The sequence below is a fragment of the Protopterus annectens genome, chromosome 3.part1 (assembly GCF_019279795.1).
Source record: "Protopterus annectens isolate FY-2018-M chromosome 3.part1, PAN1.0, whole genome shotgun sequence".
Classification (NCBI taxonomy): domain Eukaryota; kingdom Metazoa; phylum Chordata; order Ceratodontiformes; family Protopteridae; genus Protopterus; species Protopterus annectens.
This window is the reverse complement of record NC_056732.1, coordinates 1,413,233,549-1,413,251,226: the sequence shown is the minus strand read 5'-3', so window position 1 is coordinate 1,413,251,226 and position 17,678 is coordinate 1,413,233,549. Positions and strand designations below refer to the sequence as shown.

Here is a 17,678-nt window from a genome sequence, read left to right as displayed (position 1 = left end):
GCTGATATTCCCTTGGCAATTAGGCAGGCTAAATAAAAGGATTTCTTTACAATTCTTGTCAAGTGATGATCAAAAGAGAGGGAGCTATATGTCCAGGTTTCCAGGTCCCTGACAACATTTTTGTTCTGTAGTAGTCTTTTGGCTATACAATACGATGAGGGGAGGGATTGCCTGCCAAAAGTGACAATACACTTTTTAGCATTTATTTTGAACTCATATGTAGTACACCAAGGGTTTACTAGGGAACAAATTCAGGGGAGTTTAGGTATCACAGGGTGATTTAACAACCACCCCCCATTTGCAGTCATGTGAAAACTTTGTTGAGCCAGAGTTCTTGGCTCTCCACTTGGAGATCTCAGAAGTAAGTATCAAAAAGGAAATGTTTCAGCACTGAGCACTGAGGGACACCACTGGTCACTTTCATACTTATTGATGAGACATCTGCAACTCACACTGCATGGGCTTTCTCTTTAAATCAGTTTGCTATCCATCTTACCACATAGGAGTTGATTTTTAAAGCAATTAGCTTTTGTATGATACCAGCATGAGGAATGGTGTTGGAGACCTTTGCCAGGTCAAGGCATATCATGTTCCATGCATAGCCACCATCTCTACAGCCTGTGAAGCTCTTTTGCAGAGGTTTGCCAGGTTAATGAAAATAAAATTGCCAAAGATTCCAAAGGCAACCACAAGGCATTCTATAGTTATGTCAAGAATCTAAATGGCAATGCTCAGATCTGCTCTGAGCTTCAACAGAATGGCATTAAATATACTGATCCCAAGGATATTGACAATATCCTGGCAGATAGATTTAGTGCCAACTTCACTCCCCTCTCACTCCCTAAAGAGCCGATCTCAATACCAAAAGATTGCCAAATTCCGGTAATCATGGCCACACAGGTAGAAACCGCACTCTCCAAAGCTAAGAATACAGCATCCATGAGACCAGATGACATTCCAGGCTGTGTACTACATGAGCTACAAAATGAAATGGCACCTCACCTAAGTGTCATGTTTAATCATAGCCTCACCTTAGGCTTCATGCCCACTAAGTGGCGCACAGCTACAGTTATCCCACTCCACAAGGGGGGATCCACCTTGGATCCCAGGAACTACCATTCCATCAGTCTAATGAGCCTGATCTGCAAGGGCATGGAACGCATTATCATGGACCTTATAAACAAAGACATTGGCAACCTTCAAACACTGGACCCCACCCAGTTTGGGTTTGTGAAGGACCGATCTTGCCTTCTGAATCTGATTGACTTCTTCAAATCAGTCTCCAGAGCTGTGGACAAGGGTAAGGCTGTCCACACAGCCTATCTGGACCTCGCCAAGGCCTTCAACACCATCCCCCCACTCTGGAATCATAGCTAAACTTACTAAGCTGGGCATAAATCCCTACATCACTCGATGGGTTGCCAACTGGCTTACTTCAGAAACCAGACTGAAAATGTAGCTGACTCCAAATCCAGCTCCAGACAAGTGACAAGTGGAGTGCCTCAGGGTTCAGTCCTGGGACCACTCTTGTTTGGCATCTACTTCTCTGAAGTACAGGCCAACACTAAGGGGCTCTGGCTAACAAAGTTTGCAGATGACTGCAAACTGGGAGCCATTAGTGAATCCCCAAATGATGTGGATATTCTACAAAAGGGCCTTACAGAAACAGATGCTTGGTGCCATAGCCATGGGCTCAAGCTTAATGCCAAGAAATGCATAGTTATCCCCTTTGGAAAAAAACATGTACCTGTGAATTACCACATAGATGGCAGTACACTAAACATTGAAAGTGTGATGAGAAACTTAGGGACACAGGTGGACAGTGGTCTCACCTTCAATAACCACATCGCCACAACAGTCAGAAAATCCTTCTATGTGGCACACCTCATCACTAAGGGCTTTTTATCCAGAAAAAAGGAGGTCATCGTCCCACTGTACTCATCCTTCATTAGACCCATTATAGAGTATAATGCCCCATTTGGTATGTACCTCACAAGAGATCTGCAACAGCTGGATAGGCCACAGAAATACCTCACTAAAGGAATCACAGGCCTAAAGCAGATGTCATATACTGACCATCTCAAAAAACTCCAGCTATACTCTGTGGCATGTTGTCTACTCAGAGGAGATCTCTGCTTAACATACAAGGCCATGTCAAACCCTGAGCTGTTGGACATGCTCCACTTAAAGAAATCCCAATCCCTCAGAGCCACACACTCCAGGGATCTAAACCTTGCCATCACAATGAACAAAACATGCTGGAGGGATAGGTTCCTGACTCCCCATACTCTGGAATAGACTGCCCATACATGTCAAGCAGAGTGCCTCCTTGGCCCTCTTCAAAAGGAACCTTGACGATTGGATGGGAGATAGGAAATTCACCCCGGGGATCATGTCAGTCGCCCTGCTAGACAGGGGTCCAGAGAAGAAATATTGTGGAAAGAAATATCCAGGGAATTGTTATGGCTAGGCTTGTATAGGCCTTAGGGCCACTAGACTAGTACCAACCTATGAACCTATGAACTAGACAGGATCTACACTTCACTAAGTGAAACTGTTGGAGGGGCAAGTCAAACAAGACTCTTGATATCACAGTTTATCACAGGTTAGTTATAATACACCCCATAGTTTTGCGGATGAACATTTTAATGCTGGCAGGACTTCAACTACCCTGGTTAGTTGTAAGGTCATCTTTATGGATGGGCATCACCATTGCAGTGTAACACACATCAGGGACAAAGCCAGTAGCTTAACTTAAGTTAAACAGCTTGAGAAGTGTCTGCAAGAGAATGTTTTAACACTATAAATCAACCAGGTATAGTATATGTAGTAGTAAATAATGATACAATCAAAAGAATTGTATACCAGAAATCTAACAAAGCCAAGCGTATTCCATGTGTTTTTCTTATCCATGTGCTATACCCTTATAAAATGTTTTATGGGGAGTAACAAACCTTGATGATAAGCTGTGTTCATAGGTAAGTACAGGTTAGCTGACCTTGCAGTTACATTTTAAGCCTAGCCAGTTTAACTCAAAGATGAAAATCAAACCCTGTACCCTGTGTCTGTAAGGTAAGCAACTTAATCATTATGTCATCACTACAGTGTGGGGTACTTAAATGGGGCAGTCCCTGGCACTACTGAATATGCTGACTTTTGGCCTTTGGTGAAATTAAATCCTTGGAAAAAGATTTCAAGTGCTTCCTGCTGTCCAATGTCCCCCAGTGTGCCCCATACCTTTTCCCCATCCTGGCTTTGCCACACCCTTTAGTCTATTTTTTCTTGTGTTCTTATACTTTGTTGCACACTTTAGATCTTTTCCTGCATTATTTCAATATGTCATAACTGTCTATGATTGCACCATAATAAACGAGGAAGAAATAAACAGATTAAGCCAGAGGTTTCACCTGCCCCCACCCCAGAAGCCATTTGGTTCTAGATGCTCTAAATACATTTTAGAAAATTTATTTCAAACCTTTTAAGATAGAAATGGGCTGAACAAAAACTGTGGCTAAAGAAAGAAATTCGTTCTTATTAATTTTCTTTGAGCATCCTTTTACCACTCCCTAAATGACCAAGAGTGCACTGTAATAACTGTGAGGAAATAAGAATTCAGCTCATGGTCTGGAGGCTGTTTGAGCCTCAGAAGCCACAAGATTTTAGATACTGTGAGGTACATTTTAGAGATTTTTTCCACAGCATTTTGTTATAATTATGGCCTGGACAAAAATTGTAAGAAATTAAGTCTTATGTTTTTCTTTCAAGGAAGAAATAAGTTGTATCCAAGGGTTAATAATCATAGTTGACAAAAAGGCAGATCCCAATAAACTGACAAGATAAATGACTGCAAAAATATATGAGTCATATCTTAGAATAGTGCCTATCTCCCTGTCTGTCAAAAGAAAAAAAAAAAGATAGTCACCTTCTGTGTATACCTCTGACCTGAGACTGGGATGAAAGTGAACAAATAAATGGCCTCAGTCATATATTTCAAGTTAATAAAATAATAAACACACGTACCGAAACCAGTAAAGTGGACCGTTTATTTTTAGATCAAACAACTAAGCGCTTTCGCCAAAATAACCAAAGGCTTCTTCAGAGTTGTTCAAACATTCTACCCATACTGCTTTTATATTACAAATCAGATTTAAAATACAAACACCTACCCTCCATGTTAAACTTGTATGCTTTCTTAAAAAGACAGTACCTTAATACATGATCAAAATGCTTACTAACATGCCAATTGACTAAATAACATTTGTAAAAGATTTTGTATAAAAATAATTATTATAACTTACTAAACTAGAAAGTTCATTCAGAATGTTTATATACTATTTGATATGTTTAAACAATTTGATTATGCCTGATTTTCAAAAACAGCTTAATGGAAATAAAATCATTCAAACCAGGGTTCACAGATGCATTTAACCTTAATTGCCAGAGGGATTCTTTACTTTCCAACTTTAAATTCATGTCACCTCCTTGCTCATCAGTAGAAACCCTGTCTATCACAAAAAATACGAACTTTTTAAAATTTGTGCATTTGTCTGAGTGTAAATAAAGGGTATTGTGAATGTCCTTGTTCTTTATAGCCCTGACATGTTCACTTATCCTGTCCCTTAACCTCCGAATAGTTTTACCTACATAGAAGCAGGGACAGGATAAACAAGTGGCCACGTACACAACATGTGTAGTACAGCAGTTTTTGAAAATCAGGCATAATCAAATTGTTTAAACATATCAAATAGTATATCAGCATTTTGAATGAACTTTCTAGTTTAGTAAGTTATAATAATTATTTTTATATAAAATCTTTTACAAATGTTATTTAGTCAATTGGCATGTTAGTAAGCATTTTGATCATGTATTAAGGTACTGCCTTTTTAAGAAAGCATACAAGTTTAACATGGAGGGTAGGTGTTTCTATTTTAAATCTGATTTGTAATATAAAAGCAGTATGGGTAGAATGTTTGAACAACTCTGAAGAAGCCTTTGGTTATTTTGGCGAAAGCGCTTAGTTGTTTGATCTAAAAATAAATGGTCCACTTTACTGGTTTCGGTACGTGTGTTTATTATTTTATTCGTTTTTAAGTCTGGTGACTGCTGTTTGCCATATATTTCAAGTTGCTGCTGTCACACATCATACAGTTTGCCTCTTCACTCCCACCCTAAAAAACACAGCTACCATCTGTGTATCTATCAGACTACCAAAATATAGTAATGTATTTTAACTTGTTGATCACAAATTGTGAAGAAAAGAGAAAAATAAAATATCACAGTCATGTATTCCAGCCTGTTGCTCCTAGACATAATAGTGCCCCTATACAAGCTATGGTGATGCTGTGTGCATACCTATATGGTATGATTGTGTGAAAAGTTAAAGAAATTAAAGACCGTACTGTCACAGCCTGGCAAAAGCCACAGTAACTTATCCTACTCAGCAACAGCTCCTCGTGGTCCTGCAGAGTGGTACTAGCAGCAGAGAAATGAAAAGAGTGACTGCTATCCAGATTTAAGTATAACTTTTCTGTTACTACCTGTGCGACCGTCCTTTCTCACCGAAAAACGAGTTTACACTGCTGATTTAACTGTTCTAAGCTTGTTTTTGTGTTTTTTATTACCTGCACTTAGTTTAAGAGTTTGTTTGTTGTATTTAACTGTTGAGGCTGCCCACTCAAGTGTGCTAGCCTGTGCATTGAATATACTGCAATTCTCCTGTTGTTTTCCTAAAAAAAAAAAAAAAAAATATCCTTGTTTCCCGCCTTTCCTAACCTAGAATAGTCCCTTATACAGGCTTTGCTGTATTCTGGACTTTTGGATAGTTCCTGTGTTGCCCATTTCCTTACTTGGATAGAAAGAAGTTTCTTTGCTCACCAGTGGGAGTGGGGAGCCTTGAGCAGCCTATCTGCCCCTGAAGGAGTGACCTCAGCACAAGAATCTGTAGTAATTGGCCGTTTTGGGCCATTTCTAGCTCTTTGAAGTTCCCTGCATAAAAACCCGCTTTAGCGCGGCTTTGTGCAATTGTGCGCATAGCGCAGCATCGAGCAGCGCCGCTTAATCGGGTTTAAACTGTTCCCGGCTCCACAAAGTCTGCTCTTCACTTTTTCCCTTAGAACTGCTCTATCTCTCAATTTAAACACCCTATTCTCAATCTAAGACCCTGCACTTGCCCAAATAAGCAATCTTACAATCTTGCACTAATAAACTAAAAGCACTACATCCTCATATACTCTCCACAATTACCTTTTCCCCTATTAGTCCTTTTTAATTAAGTGATAAAAGAGTTCCCTTTACTACTCTAGCATGTCCAAAGGTCAGTTAATGGTTTCCTCTCCAGTCCAGCTGGTGAATCTGGGAATCTTGAGGCAATGTTACAACTGCCTCATGTACATGGACAACCCTCTCCTCCTCCAAACAAGTTCAAACATATGTGAGAGATGCAACCATATAGCCAAACTGGAGGCTGAGCTCTCTCACCTCAGAACTGGTGTAACCAGTCAGGAGGAGAAGGTAACCTCACACAACACTAATCCAGTCTCACATAGTCCTACCACAAAAGCAAACCAAACACATAAACACACAAAAACATACTCAGATGCTCTAAATAAAAATCTACCTAAGCAGCAGAGACCTCCAAAGCAGACATCCAAGCAAACGCTACCCCACAGCAAAACATGTGCAACACATAGCTCACAAAGTCAGTGTGCCAAACAGTCACAGCCCTTAAGGCTGAATAACACACCTGATACACTTGTAATAGGTGATTCTATAGTCAGACACACTGATGTCCTGCTCACCAGGCTGAACAAGGAGAAGGTCACAGTGAGCTGCCTGTTGGGTGCTAGGATCCGCCACATAACCAAGCACTCAGGTCACTCCAAAGCAAGTACTAATATGACTCTGTCATAGTACATGCTGGTGTGAATGACCTGAGACGTACCTCCCTCGACTACATGAAAAGAGACATAGAGGAGCTCTCCGATCATGTAGCCCAGGCCGGTATGACCCTGACCTTGAGCAGCATCTTACCCTCACCTAGAATGATGCCGCAGTATAAAGACAAAATGATCGATTTTAACAATTGGCTAAAATTTTGGTGTCATTCAAAGAGGATCCAGTGCCTGTCAGCCTGGGATGACATGCTCGACAAGCCACGTTGCTTCACTAGGGACGGCTTGCACCTGTCACCCCTGGGCTTTCAGATACTGGCAAAGGCTCTTGCCACCCCCATAGTGCCTTTTTTAGGCAAAGCTCAAAAGACAAACCCACCTCCATAGAAAACACAAAGAACAAGAAACTAAGGGTAATGCTGCTAAACGCCAGAAGTCTAAACCTCAAAATGCATGCACTCAAAGCTCTCCTCAGCATGGAGAACATCGATATCTGTGCAGTGACAGAAACCTGGTTTAAGACTCCAGAGAGCACCCCAGCACTACCAGGTTATACCTCATATCATGCTTTTCGGCCCCAAAACTCGGACCGAACCACAAAAGGAGGGGGAGTATCCATATTTATCAAGGATACCCACACCTCCAGGTTAGTGGTGTTGCACGAAGCATCAGAAACCATCCATGTGCAACTAACAGTGGGCAAAACTGCCTTTCAGTTTATAGCATGCTACAGACCACCATCTCAAAATCAGGAATCCCACTCGGCTTTCTGGAAAACATTGGAGAACATGAAGATCTCTCCAAACACCATTATACTGGGTGAATTCAACTACCCAAACATAGACTGGGAGCATTACTCAAGCCCCAACACCCTAGCCCAAAGGTTCCTGGAATTTATAAACTCAAATGCCATGGAACAACTAGTCACAACTCCCACAAGAGGGGAAAACATACTTGACCTGATCATCACCAATATGGGGACCCTATGCTCCACACCAGAAGTATACCCCTCATTGGTAAGATCAGACCATAAATTAATTTCACTGGATATCCAAAACCCAACCCCACCCCCAGTCCAGAAAACCACAGTGAAAAACTTCTCAAAAGCGAACTTCACACTTCTCAAAAGCGAACTTCACACTTCTCAAAACCGAGGTGGAATCCTTCAAGGCCCCCGGGCCAGTGGAAACTATGGCCCAAACCACAGAATCCTATATAAACGCATTCTATGGACACCTCCAGGAATGCATGGATCATGCTATCCCAAACAAAACCAAGACCCAATTGTCCAAAGGCAGGCGTCCAGTCTGGTGGACCCCAGCCATAAATAAGTTGTACAACAGAAGGAGGAAGCTACTACATGATAGAGCAAAATCCCTAAAAGGGAAGGCATCTCTGATCAGTACTAGCAAAAAATTACGATCCCTCATAAAATCCTCCAAGGCCAGCTTCGAGAGAAAAATTGCACAGGACACTAAAGACAATCACAAGGCTTTCTTTAGCTATGTTAGGAACCTGGGATGCAACTCCCAGATATGCTCAGAGTTGATTCTAAACAACAAAAAATACACTGAACCCACAGACATTGCCAACATCCTGGCAGACAGGTTCAGTGCAAACTACTTACCCCCTTCCCCCCCAAAAGAGCAAATATCTATCTCAGCAGAGTGCAGCCTCCCTAACATCTCAGATGCTCAGGTGAAAGCCGCCCTCTCCAAAGCAAAAAACACTGCTTCAATGGGACCAGACAGTGTCCTGAGTTGCGTCCTACATGAACTCCAAGAAGAACTAAACCCTCACGTAAAACTGCTGTACAATCTCAGCCTCACTACAGGATATGAAACCAAAAAATGGCGTACAGCAACAGTGGTCCCACTCCACAAAGGTGGTGTCTCAACGGACCCTGGTACTATCGTCCCATAAGCCTGACTTGCCTTATTTGCAAGGCCATGGAGAGAATCATCATGGAACTCATAAACAAAGACATTGGGGACCTACAAACACTATATCCTACCCAATTCAGCTTTTTCAAGGGCAGATCCTGCCTCTTGAACCTGGTCGACTTTTTCAAAACAGTCACCAAGGCCATAGATGAAGGGAAGGTAGTCCACACAGCCTATCTGGACCTTGCAAAGGCATTTGACACAATACCCCACTCGGGCATCATAGATAAGCTATCCAGCTTAAATATATACCCCTATGTCACAAGATGGGTTGCTAACTGGCTCAAAGACAGAACCCACAGAGTCAGAATTGCCGGAGCCATGTCAGACTCGAAACCGGTTACAAGTGGTGTCCCACAAGGCTCTGTCCTGGGACCTCTCTTGTTCAGCATATACTTTTCTGAGGTACAGGCCAACACGGCAGGACTATGGCTGACCAAGTTCGCAGATGACTGCAAACTGGGTGCCATAATTGACTCTCCAGCTGACATGAACATCCTCCAAAAAGGTCTCACAGAGATGGATAACTGGTGCCAGAGCCATGGCCTAAGCTAAATGCCAAAAAGTGTATAGTCATACCCTTTGGCAAAAACAAAGTTCCCACAAATTACCACATAGGTGGTAACCCATTAAGTACAGAAGAAGTAATTAGGGACCTGGGGACCCAAGTTGATAGCAATCTCTCCTTTGACAACCACATTGCCAAAGTGGTTAGAAAGACCTTCTACATAGCCCACCTTATCACGAAAGGATTCACATCTAGATCAAGTGAGGTAATAGTGCCCCTTTATTCATCCCTCATCAGGCCCATCATAGAATACAATGCCCCTTTTGGGATGTACCCTACCAGACACCTGCAGCAACTAGAAAGACCCCAAATGTACCTCACAAAGAGGATCAAGGGACTCAAACAGATCCCATATGCTGCCCGGTTAAAAAAACTCCAGCTCTACTCAGTTGCATACCGCCTACTTCGAGGCGATCTATGCCTGACATACAAAGCTATGTCCAACCCAGAATTAATGGACATGCTCCACCTCAGAAAATCTAAATCCCTTAGAACCATGTACTCGAGGGACTTGAACCTCAGCACAGAAATAAATAGAACATGCTGGAGGGACAGATTCATAACCCAGAGGCTCCCTTCGCTCTGGAATAGAATCCCAGTCCATGTTAGGCAGAGCACCTCACTGACTCTCTTCAAGAGGAATCTTTACGAGTGGATGGGAGATCATAGGTTTACCTCGGGGATTACTTCTGTGTCACTACTAGACAGAGGCACAGTAAACTAACCTTAAAAAGGCCACAGCAAACTCAAATCAAAGGGTGGCGAAAGCCAAACACACTCGGGCTTCGCTTATAAATGCCCCAGGACAGATAGCCTAGTATGAACCTATGAACCTATGAATCTCCTATGCATACCTCTGAGGTTTAATTGTGACGAAAATTTGAGAAATAATGACCACAATTTCACCAGTCCCAAACAAGTTATAACAACCTTCTGTTTTTACCGCTGAGGTTTGATTGCAAGGAGAATTTAAGAAACAATAATCTCACTTTTCCCAGACTCCACCACCCACAAACACAAACTATAGTAACCTTCTGTTCTGAGTAGTGGCAGTTGTAGAACAGGTGAGTCCAGGGAAGAAGCACTCAATAAGCTTCTGTCAAACTCCACTTCTACAACTTGAGTTATGGACACTGCTAGGATCTGGAAGTTCTGTGATGCATTTTATGTCTTATTTATGAAAGATAATGACGTGTAGTGTATGGATCACTGTGATTATGCTCTGAATTTGGGGAAAAACGTGCTTGTTAAGCACTATTCTGACATTGGGAAGGTCCTTAAACTTTTATTAGGTATCTCTTACTACTGTTAAGCTGTAGTCACGCACTAATTAACAGCCATCAGAGATCACCACAAAAGAAGAGAGGGAAGCTGTTAAACACTTTATTTAAACTTTTTCTAATGTCCTGATGAAGTGTTTAACAGTCTGAATAACATGCTTAACAGCTTCTCACCGCTCTTCTGTGGTGGCTGCTCTCTGTGTGGCGACAGTAAATGAGTTCGGCATTACTTTTTTCTCTAACTTTTAAATATATGGCTGGTGAGTCACATACCATTCTGGTACAACATTAGCTTCATTTGTATATTTCTATGAAACATCCACGCAGTCATTCCAAATGTAACTCATATTTACGCTATATACATCTTATGTCACAGGGATGTTTCTGCTAAAATAACTGCACTTTTGGACCACTAAGTGTTCCTTTTGCCTTCTGCCCCTCTCACCCAGCCTTGAGCAGCCTCTGGCACCACTGATACTGACTATGAGACAGTCAGATATTTTATCCAGAATAATAGATCTAGTGTTTTTGGTTTTGGAGAGGGTATTTAAGTCCTGTTCAGAGATAAGGGATGGGGAAGCAGAAACTGAGTAGAAAGGAGAGAAAAGAGGAGAAATTGGAACTATATTTATAATTATATTGACAATGTCCTTTTGATCATTAGATGAACTGTTTGCAGGCATTTTTGAGTTCACTTCTGACATGAAAGGGACTTGAATTTATTTCTTAGTTCCAGAGGATTATTTTCTTTTATTTTACAATTTGTTTGTACAGAGATACCACTAACGAGACTTGCTCTTTTTTCCTCCTGTGCCTACCAAGCAACAGCCCTTTCCACTTGGACTGCAGCCTATTCAGTACTCCAATATGAGGAGTCCATAACCACAGAGACAAGTGCCATCCAGTAGGGGTGTCATGATTTAGGCAGCCATGAAGGTTGTTTGTCTGCTTGCAAGCATCTAGGCTATGTGGATACATTTTATGATCAGCTTAGCCCTCCCCCTCCCCATGGGAATGGGATGAATGAACCACATCAGTGTAGGGCTCACAATGCCTTTTCCACCTTACCACAGAGTGCATGCTCCTGCATGACTACTGTGAAGGATACCATCTATTGAAGCATTGGTGAACATAGCACCCACCTCCAGGCCACGTCTTTTGCATCCCAAGCTCTCCTCCTAGGGTAATGGTGCATTCCATATCTGTACACCCCCCCAAGAAGGACATACTCATCCTTTCCTGACAGATCTATCAGTTATGTGAACTGCAAACTGATATGAGGTCGATACTTTGATGCAAAAATTAAGGCAATAGTAAAAGTCAGTTATGTAATTGGTGCTTTTCATGTAGGGCGTCTATGTGAACTTTTGTAAACTTCCTTAAGGTGCCTGATACTGCTGGAAGTTTTGACTTGTAGCAATTCCTGAATAAAGTGACATTTGAAGCAGTCTTGAGTTGGGATCTTAAGAACAATACAACTGTGTGGTTATTAGATCTGATCATGGGGAGGACACCGTTGCAATGCTAGTGCGAATAAAGTCAAGGAGATCGGATCCCCTAGTAGGAGATGGTTATAGCTGGAAAAGGAAGTTGACATCTGTAAAGTTAAGGAATTGTTGTGCATAGTTCTTATTTGTGGTTAATGTTTGCCAATTGACATATAGGTAGCTGAAATTACTGAAGATGATTGTGTAAAGTTGTATAGTTAAGGATGTTACTTTGTTGAGACTGATACTGTGAGAAGTGGAAAACACAGAGGAGATTCTGTCGTAAGTAGTTATATGGTAATTGAACTTTTTCTTAACACTAGGAAATCCGGGAGTTCAAGTTCATTTTTTTGCTGGATTAGCTATGAAGTAGTGAGATTTTGGCTTAATACTAACATGCCTCTTTTAGATTATCTCCTTACTCACCAGAGGGTCTGAATGATTGATATGTACTAAATCCAGGTAAAGTGGGAGAGTTTTCACTACACTGGAACCAACTATAGAGATGTGTATGTGCTTTCGGTTTGGGCAATCTAACTGGAATTTAAGTACTAATGATGCTGTTCAGGATGTGCTGCTTCCCAGTCCCATTTGCAAACAATGAGAGCTCAAGCATGTCTCTCTTCATCTTCAACAGGGTGGAATATCTTAGATTGTGGACTTCCTTGTGACCAGTGACAAAGTCATAAGCATAATTGGGATAAATTGATACAAGAACCATAATGACAACATCACAGAGAGACAGTTAACTGTCAGTCTCTCTGTTTGCTCAGTCTGGTAAGTGGAATCTGTGTGTCTGACTGTAGTGCCACCTATGAGTAGGGGATTTCTTTGTGTGGCAGCATGCTCTGGTACCCATAAAGGCCTAGCTATACAACTCTGATGACTTTTGCTTGGAGATGAAACAGTAGATTCTGTTTGTAGTTAAGATAAGGTGTATATATGTTGTTGAGGTCTCTGTCTATCACTGCATTGTCTAGGCTGCTTAGAAAAGTATTTTTCAGTACCTCAGCATATGTGGGTTTAATGTGTTGGATGGCAGGGATGTGGGAGAATGTCACTTACTAACAATTGTGGTACGTGAGAAGGTAGCTTACTATTTTGTTAGGTATTTATAACTCTTAAAAGTGGATTTTAGTCAGGTAGGACTAAGGGGTTATCAGTGTGTAACACCAGTCGCTACATTTCCAGAAGCTACCTAGTGCTAGCAGGCTGGCAGCACACCAAGTAAGGGCATACGGTCACATCCCATCCCATGGTGGAAGGTATTCAGTAAACAGGCAAGCACAGTAGAATACGTTGGGTGTAATAAGAAATAGAAATCAACATGGATAAGCATTAATCAGTGTGAAAATGCAGATGTTAGACAGCAGCCACCAAAGCAGTGCAAGATGCACCCGCTCATGAAGGTGATGACCACCTTGAGTTAGTGCAGTTTACGTCAGCTGACCAAAACTAGTCTGCACTCTGCTATCAGCTCTAGTGAACAGAATTATAAGCTTCGCAAGGCAAAAATAATCAGTTCCATGGACAGGCAAATGCCCAACATTTGTCTGATAGCAACTTTAGAAGGTACCAATAAGGGGTGCCAGGCTTAGCTTGTTACACTAATGATAGACTCTCTTATTGTCAATCACTAATTTACAATGCCAGGGATGCTGTACTAAAGCTCAAGATTGTGATGTCTTGGGGATTTCTCTTTTCTTTAAGAAACTGCAATCTCAGAAATGGTGTATATAAGCAGTAGGGAATGTACGGGGCATAGCTCCCCCCATATGATGGTTATGGTGGTGCAAGGTGGAATTTGTTCCCCTCCCAAAACATCTTTTGTGAGTGATTTGTTACTTTTGAATTTGCATAACAGTTGAGTGCTTCAGGTTTGGTGATCCCTGTTAGTAAAGCAATCACAAAAGTGTTGGGCTTTCTTTAGGTTGCAAAAAAATCAGCCGTGTGAACAACCATTTTGTGCAGCAGTAATTCCACAGATACAAACACCTGAAGCACATTCCCAATGGTGTAATCAACTGATGTATATTTTGTAAGGTACAAATAAAAATAAAAGCAAAAATAAGCCCCACATACAGGTAACAAGAGACCTTATTTTATTGACACAAACAATAGAAGTACAGCCAGCAGAAAGATAATGCAGATTTCAATGATCCAAGGAAATGTAATGCACATAACTGCAGTATAGTTAGCAGAACACCTGTGCTAATGTCATTGATACATACAAATGAAGTGCAGTCAATAAGTTAATAAGCAAACCACAGTTTTCACACTTTGACTTCCAAGTAGCAATCTTATGAAATAGCAGTACAGATAAAGACTAAGCAGGCAGAATTTTCTATTCTTTGTAAATGAGGCAGATGTATTAGATTTGCACAGAGCAACCATTTCTAAGTACACAAATAACGCATAACAACAACAATACACAATTTGTATAAGCAAGATTTGTAAGTACAACCAATCAAATAAACAAATGACAACAATTTACACTATCTGTGAGCAAGCTTATTTAAGTGCATTCACTAAGAAAACAACAGTAGCCAACAAATCTCATCAAAACATAGAATGCCAGCCTATGCAGCTTTGTTAAATAAGCACAGTAGTTTAGGCCATACATATTAAGCAAAGCTTAGTAATTCTGACTGTAAATAGAATGAAATTGTATGGACCTTACTTTGTCCTTGTAGGACTATGGGAATGGGTCGCCTGGAGTAGGAAAGGTGTGCAAATTAAGACAGTGTCTACGGTCTATGGTGGGGTGCATCACTGTATGTGCAGCACAAGGAGTCTGACCCCAGATGAAAAAAGCAGTAGGTCCTCTTTTTCTGGAGGGCCAAAGTGATGCATCAACAGCAGCATACAACTCAGCCAGAAATGTTACTAAGTCATGCAACATACCTTTGTTTAAAGGAAGGCCACACAGTATGGCTCCATGTAAATCAAAGAACAGCAAGCAGACATCCAATCGCAGACACCATATGAGAACTTCCTTTAGTTAAAAAACCTGCCAGAAAGTGTGTTGGACACTCCCCTTTCACCAGGGGCCAAGCAGTAACAAAAATCAAAGTGTTTTCACGTCAAACATATCCAAAACATTCAAATCAGCATCTAGTTTGATTCCAGATGGAAAAAATAATAGGCCACCTTCCATCACAAAATGACTTAATCCTTTCTTCTTATCCTGCAGTCTCTTGTTCTGATCATCTGCCTTACATCTTCTAGGTAATGCAATAGCCTGTGTGTATGTATGCATGTATTTATTTATTTTGACCTGGTCCATGCTTCATCTCTGCGCGTCGTTCATAGGTTTATACTAGGATAACAACCACCAGTGCCTTTACAAGCCTAGATGTGCAATCCAAGCCAGTTTTGTCCCCAAGTTCCTTGGACATCTATATAGTAGAGTAAGTTAGTAAATAGGTAGCAAAGGGTTATGTGGGGGGTATGTTAGCTGGGTATTGATTTACTTACTGTCAACCTCTGTCCATCAGAGACATGGGGGCCAGACCTGGGGTTCATTTACAATCTCCCATCCAATGATCGAGGTTTCTTTTGAATAAGGCCAGGAATGAACTCTGCTTGACATAGATTGGGAGCTTATTCCATAGTCCAGTGATCTTTTGAGACACATATCTCTCTCTCCAGCACGTTCTATTTATGTTTCAGGAAAAGTTCATGTCCTTGGATCTAGCATTTCTGGTGCTGTTTGTTTTGCAGATGTGCAATAGGTCCATCAGAGCTGGATCTGTGGATGCCTTATATGTTAAAAATAGATCACCTTTCAGTAACCTGTAGGAGACTGAGTACAGAGATAGGGCCTTAAGGCGATCTTTGTAGGGCTGAGTATTCATATTCTAGATTCTTCTAGTGTGGAACCTTTGAGGCTTTGGCCTTGGTAAGAGTCTCTTGTTTAAGTTAAACTCTTTTGTAGGATGATGCTATTATGGGAGCAATCTATGATAGCTCAAATTTACAGTTATCTGTGAACTTGGTGAACCAGAGATGTTTGACATTATCCTGTAGTTCCCAAACAGGAGCAGGCCTAATACAGAGACCTGGGGTACTCTGCTGGTGACCAGTTTCCTGGTAGAGATGGTTTCACCAAGTCTGGCTTCTTGGTACCTATCTATGAGTCGGTCAGAAATCCAGCAAGTTTTGAAGGTATGTATGCCTAATTCTGAGAGATTGTCAACAATACCACCAAAACAGTACAAGATGCACCCACTCAGGAAGGTGCTAACCACCGTGATTTACTGCAGTTTACAGCACATGATCAAAACTAGTCTACACTCTGCTATCAGCTCTAATAAGCAGCCAAATTAGTACACTTGCAAGGCAAAAATAAAAATCAGTTCCATGGACAGGCAAATCTCCGACATTTGTCTGATAGCAACTTTACAAGGTAATGATTAGGGGTGCCGGGCTTGGCTTGCTACACCAATGATAGGCTCTGTTATTGTCAATCACTAATTTCCAATGTCAGGGATGTTGCACTAAAACTCAAGATTGTGATGTCTTGGGGATTTCTCTGTTCTTTGAGATAGTGCAATCTCAAAGTTGGTAGATCTAAGCAGTAGGGAGTGTACAAAACAAAGCCCCCCCCCATATGGTGCTGCAGGGTGGGATTTGTTCCCCACCCAAAACATCTTTTGTTACCATCAGGTATTGTGAACCAAAAAGTGGTGTGGCACTTATAAAGAAAAACTGTTGTATTTTTTGGTTCAACCATCAGGTATTGTATCGAACACCTTGACCAGGTCAAGGTAGGCGGTATGCACTCTTTTCTCCTCATCCATAGCCTAGGTAGCAAGTCCTGGTTGCACTCACTAAAGTCAAGAACATGGCCTCAATAGGCTTGGATAACATCCCAGGATGTCTGAATAGTCAAAACATGACTTATCAGGACCCCTGGAGTCATTATTTAACTATAGACTTAAAATAGCTTCTCTGCCATGTGAATGGAGGCCTGTGATGTTCACCTTTCTACATAAGGGAGGACTTTCAATGGATCTTGGAATCTACAGACCCATTAGTTTGACTAGTCTTATTTGCAAAGTCATGGAAAGAATTATCATGGAAATTAGCAACAAGGATATAGGAAATCGCCAGATACTGGATCCATCCCAGTTTGGCTTTGTCAAACGAAGGTCATGCTTACTGAATCTGGTGGACTTCTTGGAAAAAGTCACTAAGGCAATGGATGAGAGGAAAACAGTGCCCACCTAACTCTGGTTAATGCATTTTTGCACATTGCTCAACTCAGGCATTGTAAACAAACTTATAGAACTAGGTATAAAACACACTGGATAGCTAGCTGTCTCACTGATAGGCCTCAGGAGAGATGGATGAGAGGAAAACAGTGCCCACCTAACTTTGGCTAATGCATTTTTGCACATTGCTCAACTCAGGCATTGTAAACAAACTTATAGAACTAGGTATAAAACACACTGGATAGCTAGCTGTCTCACTGATAGGCCTCAGGAGACTAGAATTGGTGAGGCCAC

General features: G+C 41.4%; 1 protein-coding gene across 2 annotated transcripts in view; it reads left to right on the top strand.

Annotated features, from left to right (window-relative positions):
* The window catches only part of NRBP2 (nuclear receptor binding protein 2), a 1,106,111-nt gene that overhangs the window by 250,752 nt on the left and 837,681 nt on the right, over positions 1-17,678 (top strand). The window lies entirely within an intron of this gene.